Here is a 6,178-nt window from a genome sequence, read left to right as displayed (position 1 = left end):
ACCTGTGCTGCCTCACATGGCAGCAGCCGGTCACACTAGGCTGGAGTCAACTGAGAAGGTAAACTTCAGTTTCACTTCATTTTAACTAACATAAATCGCTACATAAAGTTCGTGGCTACCTTTTTGGACAGAAACGTTAGAGTGCATTGAAGTATTAGAAACATGAGCCCACGAGCCACCTGGAATTCAAGAATTTTTTTTAAAGATTTATTTATTCATACAGAACTGGGGTACAGGCCAGAGATGCGGAGGGTGAGAGGATTCACCAGGGACAGAGTGGGGAGCAGAACAGGCAGATCGACGAAGTCCACTGCTGAGGGGAGCAGCGGGCGGGCCAGGAGAGGTCTGCTGTGCCATGTGGGTCATCTCCAGGGCTGTGGATAGAAGTCGCACTGAATAGGTTGTGGCCAGCTTGCAGTGCTGTGTCTTACTTAACCCACTGCACCACCAGGGAGAGCCTGGGACTTCTAGAATCTAAAACACTGGAATCCAAATGTCCACCAAGAGAGGTGAATGGTTAATACATTTTTACAGCCAAAGTTATTTGTCTTGGTTCTTCTTCATCATCAGTACTTTCAAATCTTGGTGAGATGAAAATGTACCTCCAGGTTTGTTGCTATTTTAAAATGTAAGCCGGAAAACAAAACCAAAATACAGCAAAGCAGGCTTATCATTCAAAGACAGCTCTCTGGGTCTTATGACCAGAACACACGCTGGTAACGGTCCCTAGCATAAGGGACTGTTAAGGGACCTTAAGGGAAAAAGCTATTTCTTAAAGTTGTTACAGTGTTAGGAATGCTACGATGTTGAATTCTCTAGAATTCTTTCATTCCCTCAACACAGTTCCCTAATACCTTGTCTGCTTCAAGCCCTAGATACCAGCAGACAAAACCTCTCCCTGGGAGCTGACATCTAGGGGAGGAGTCAGATAGTAAAGGCGCACACAAGCACAACACATTAGGTTTTAGAAGGCACTAACTGCTATGACCTGTGTGTGTGTGGTAAAATATGTACTTCATACACACAAATATATGTAAAATATAAAATGTTCTGTATAGACATTGAAATATTCCTATATTGGAGTTTTACTTTATCTTATCTTATTTTGTTTTATCTTATTTTATTTTATCATACAAATGCTGGGGTGTCGGCCAGAGGTGCGCTGGGATCTGCTGATAGCAGATAGCTTGATAGTGCTAAGATTTAACCCCTTGCGCCACCAGGGAGGCCCTGTTGGAATTTTAAACCAGGGGTCCGAGAGGGACTCACACATTCTGAGCAAAGCCATAAAGGAAGGGAGGAAGGGGGCCATGTGGGGAAGAACATTCCAGGCAGGGGGAACACCCAGTGCAAAGGCGCTGATGTAGAACATGACGCCACATTAGAACAGCATGGATGTCTGCTCTTCTGCCCACCCTTGACTATGCAGGTGGCTCTTTTTTTCTTTCTCCTGTTCCTAATAAACCTCTCCTTTTAAAATGGAAAGAAGAAAAACAGGAATGACACCCAGGTTTGTCTGGATGTTTGAATGACTCCAGGTGTCTGGAGCAGAGTGGATGGCAGGGCTCAGGGGAGGTGCGAGCAGAGACCTGTCAAGGGCCAGGGAAGTATTGTAAGGGCTCCGTCTCTTATTCTATGTGAGATAGGAACCATGGGAGCGTGTAAGCAGAGAAGTGACATCACCTGTCACAGAAATGACCTGTTGTCATTCCAATCATAATGACAGTTTGGACAACACCAGACTGTGGGTACAAGACAGGGCTCCCTACATCTAGCCTGTGCGTGTGAGAGGCTCTAACTTCTCCGTGAGCCACACTTCATGATGTCTGTACAACAGCAAATAATCTCTCCCTGTTTTGAGGGACACAGTATGATTATTGTTACTGTTTCTGGTCATTGAATTATTAATTATTGTTATATATTATTATTACAAGCCCTTTGTGTTGTTACGTGCCAGGCACTGCCTGAAGCACCTTTAAATGCTGTCATTTCGTCCTTGGCACAACCCTCTGGTTTTAATTCTGTTGGTCTAGCCTTTCTGCCGAGGAGGAAACTGAGGCAGAGAAGTCCAAAGTTCATTCAGCTAAGCAAGAAGCAGAGCTGAATTTCAAACTGTGTTAGTCTCACTTTGGGACTTCTGACCTTCGAATATCATGATCCAAAACATTTTATGATTCCAGGAAAGCAGAAGAGGGCGGTGCTGCCAATGTCCAGGGGCCCCAAGCTCTGTGACCCTGGGTGAGCTGTTTTGGTTTGCTAGTGTTCTCTGTCCCTCTCTGTCCTCTCTCCCTCCCACTCTCTCTCTCTCTCTGGGAGTCATCAAGGTGATGAGTCACAGTTTTAGGGAGGCCTTGAGGAGTTATATGTGCAAAGTACGTGGCACGGGGGTGAGTACCCAGATAGTCAGTGCATCAGCCTGCATGATGCTAGGGTGACCCCACCCTGTATATTTCTGCCAAGTCCTGCGGGCTGCCCAGCACTGCCCAGGGTACAGGGTTGACGCAACAGGAAAGGCAGAGTGGAAGTTGAGATTGAGGCCTTCCGCTCAATCCTGCCAAGTAGCTGCCAGCCTGCCAATCCACTTCATGTGTGTGCTTGTGTGTGCATATGTGTGTGAACACACATGTGCAGATTTTAAAGAGTCAGTCCCTCACCAGCTGTGTACCCTTGGGCAGGTCTCTTACCCTCCCTGTGCCTCTAATGATTAGTCTGTAAGATGAGTATCAGAATACACCGACCATGGAGGGCCTCAGGGGAACTCAACAAGTTCATGGGGTGAAAAGCTGAGCAGCGGGCCAGGTCCACCCGCTGCTATCAGCCCTATCCTGGCACCCTCTGTCCCCACCCTAACATCCCACCCTTTCCAGCTTTTCTGAGTTGGTTGCAATGCAGAGCACGGCCCTCCCTAGTGGCACAACAGGTTAGCACAAGCACTGCAAACTAGTGGTAGCCACTTCAGTGCAAGTTCAATTCCCGCCCCAGAGGTGACCCACATGACAGCAGACCTCTCCTGACCCGCCCACTGCTCCCCTCAGCAGTGGACTTCGTAGGTCTGCCTGCTCTGCTCCCCACTCTGTCTCTGGTGAATCCTCTCACTGCCCCTGCACCTCTGGGACACAACAGGTGTTTAGCTGATACTTGGTGAGCGTAAGAATGAAGAGGAAAACGGGCACAGAGCAGCCAAGTTGTTACTTAGACTTCTTTCAGTTTTCCTACAGACACCTAGAACTTGGTCTCGGTTTGTCTCAATCTTGCTGGAACTTACTACTCTGGAACCCATGAAGCAGAATCTATGTTATTCTTCCCCCCCACACACACACACACAGAAGCATATGTATATTCTCCAAAGACTGGAGTGTTTTACAATGTCACGGTTGTCCCAGATGTGAAGCTGTCCAGGCAGTCACCCACAGGAGGATGAACTGACAAGTGCTGTGTCCACGCAGGGAGATGTATTATAACAAAATGAACAGCACACACCGGAATGAGGGAAGAGAGGCCCCCAGGAGGATGACCGGACTGATTCCTTTCATATTAAGTTCAAAAAATGGGCGCCGGAGGGGTCTGGGCTGGGAGCCAGGTTTGTGCTATTTCTTGGCCCGAGAGCTGGTTACCTGGGTGTGTCCCCTGGAGACGTTTGGAGCTGCTGGCTTCTGATGTGTATGCTGCACATGAAAATTAAGTTAGCTTTTAGGAAGAAGTGGGGTCGTGGACCTATCTCCCCCAGAACAGAATAAAGGTGTAAACCTATTTTACCTCAATAAACATAATTTGGAAAAATAAAATAAGAGGGGGGCGGTGGCCCTCGCTGAGTGGCAGGCCTCATTCACTGAACAAAACACAGTTTTGAGAATTCCCCGGGAGCTGCGGAGACCGGCAGACTGGAGAAGAGCCATTTCCTAAACACCTGAGTGTGAGATGTAGGTGGATCCTTTGACCAGAGCTTTTCTGCTGGGCTGCTGAGTCCCTCCAATGTGGGTTCTGGTGGGAAGGCCATAAAGCCACTTCTCCAATTCCCAGATTCTGAAAAGAATGAGTCTAAAAAGGCCGAGATGGTGGAACCGCCCCCTGCCTCTCTCCCCTCATTTCCTCCCTCCCTGCGTCCTTACCGGCTCTGGCAGGAGGGTCTCAGCTGGCTGCACACTTGCAGACCTGGGACATCTGACGCTCTGCTGCGAGCCTGGCAGGGAGCCGCTTTCTGGACACGTGTCCCCCGACGGGACGGCAGCGGAACCCAGCAAACTTTCCCAGACACGGCAAACCAGGAGTGGCCTTTTCTTGCTCCCAGGGTGTGTTTGTATTTTTCTGGTGATTCACATATCTCAAAAATCACTGGGCAGCAGGCAAGGCTGAAGAGGGTTCTGGTGGGTGGAGAGCTGGCTGCGTCCCCAAGTCCTGTCTCGGTGTCAGGAATTTCCGACCAGCCAGACCGCCGTGTGGTTTGACCGTCCAGGCCTGGGGATCTTGGCCTGAGCTCCCTGTCCCCGGGTCCCCTGAGGTCTTCCTCCACAAACACCCATGTCCTCTACCCCTCCCACCTCCCTCTGTGTGCTCACCCCGCCCCTCTGTCCTCTGCCTCCAGCTTTGAGGACAGCTAAATGTTCCTCCCAAACTGGCAGGTTCTCAGAGACGGCTCAAGGTCAGGTCCACCATGAAAAGGTGCAGGCCGGGCCCTCCCTGGTGGCGCAGCGGGTTAAAACACTGCACTAAGGAGCTAAAGCCACTTCAGCATGAGTTGGAGCCCCGCCTGCCCCGGAGGTGACCACATGGCGCAGCAGACCTCTCCTGACTCGCCCGCTGCGCCCCTCAGCAGTGTACTTCGTCAGTCTGTCTGTTCTGCTCCCCACTCTGTCTCTGGTGAATCCTTTCACTGTCCCTGCACCTCTGGCCTGTACCCTAGTTCTGTATGAATAAATAAATATATCTAAAAGGAGGTTCAAGCCCACCAAGTGCAAGGTCCTGAGCCCTCAAAACACAACTTCTATTCCCTCTGAGCTCCCTCTCCCCCCAGTTTTTCACATCTAAGACAGGGAAGATGTTGACCATTGAGGTGCTTAAGCTCCCTCCCAGCACTGCACAGTGGCTAAGAACGTCAACTTGGGAGCCAGAATAATGAGCTAGTATTCCAGGCCCAGGCTTCAGCCTCTCTGAGGCCTAACTTTCTCAGCTGTGAAAGTGGACATTTGCATAACATGGGTGAAGAATTTAAACACACACAACAGTTCCCAGCATCCAGGGCATGCTGCGTGCATGCTGCTTAAATTGCCAGCAAGTAGAACATCTCATAAATTTCTAAAATTTCTATATCAAGCTTGCAGGCTTAGAGAAAAAGTGGCCCCCATGACTCAGGAGCTTACTCAGCAGGTCAGGGTGTTTTCACTGATGTCTGAGGGCTTTCAAGGTGGAGGAGCTACATTTCTGTTTTTTAAAGAGTAGAATCATTAAAAGAAACTTATTTCTGAGACAGAAGGCCAGATCACTGGATAATCTGGGGCCTCTCCTGGGTCCCGATCTGGGGAATCTTGAGGAACATCCCCTCCTCCCACTCCCGCCGCATTCTGGGTGGACTCCTGTCTCCTACACTCTGTCCACCCCTGAGTAAGAGACACAGAGAAGGGTGGGGCTGTCCTTCATGGTCTCTGGCTCATGCTGACCAGGAGTCTTCAGAGGCCTGTTTGTCATGGCCTCTGGGTCTTAGTAACCTCCTGGTCTGTAGAGTCTCTGAGTGTGTTTTGCAGATTCTGATTGGATAAGGTCTTCTGCTTCCCTGGGACAGGGGGTGTCTTGAGGATGTTATGGGCCAAGGACATGACTTCAAAAGGCATCAAAAGGCTTGGAAAGGGGAGTTATAAAAAGGAAGGAACCTCCCTATGGTGGGGTCCCATTTACTGCCAGCCTATGAGATGCTGACAGTCCCTCAATACCTAGAGAAATGTAAAATAACACCCTAGGAAAGTAATTAAGTGAACCTATATATGCAATTGCTCTTTTTGGGGGGTGAGCAGGTCAAAATAGTTTGAATCTCAATAAACAAGTGGATAAAAAAAAATTTTAAGACCCTCCCTGGTGGCGCAGTGGGCTAAAGCCCAGCACTAAGAAGCTAAAGCCACTTCTGCATGAGTTCGATCCCCGCCTGCCCCGGAGGAGATCCACATGGCACGGCAGACCTCTCCTGACC

Source organism: Condylura cristata, unplaced genomic scaffold (assembly GCF_000260355.1).
Source record: "Condylura cristata isolate star-nosed mole 26May11 unplaced genomic scaffold, ConCri1.0 scaffold00041, whole genome shotgun sequence".
Lineage (NCBI taxonomy): Eukaryota > Metazoa > Chordata > Mammalia > Eulipotyphla > Talpidae > Condylura > Condylura cristata.
This window is presented reverse-complemented; position numbering follows the sequence as displayed.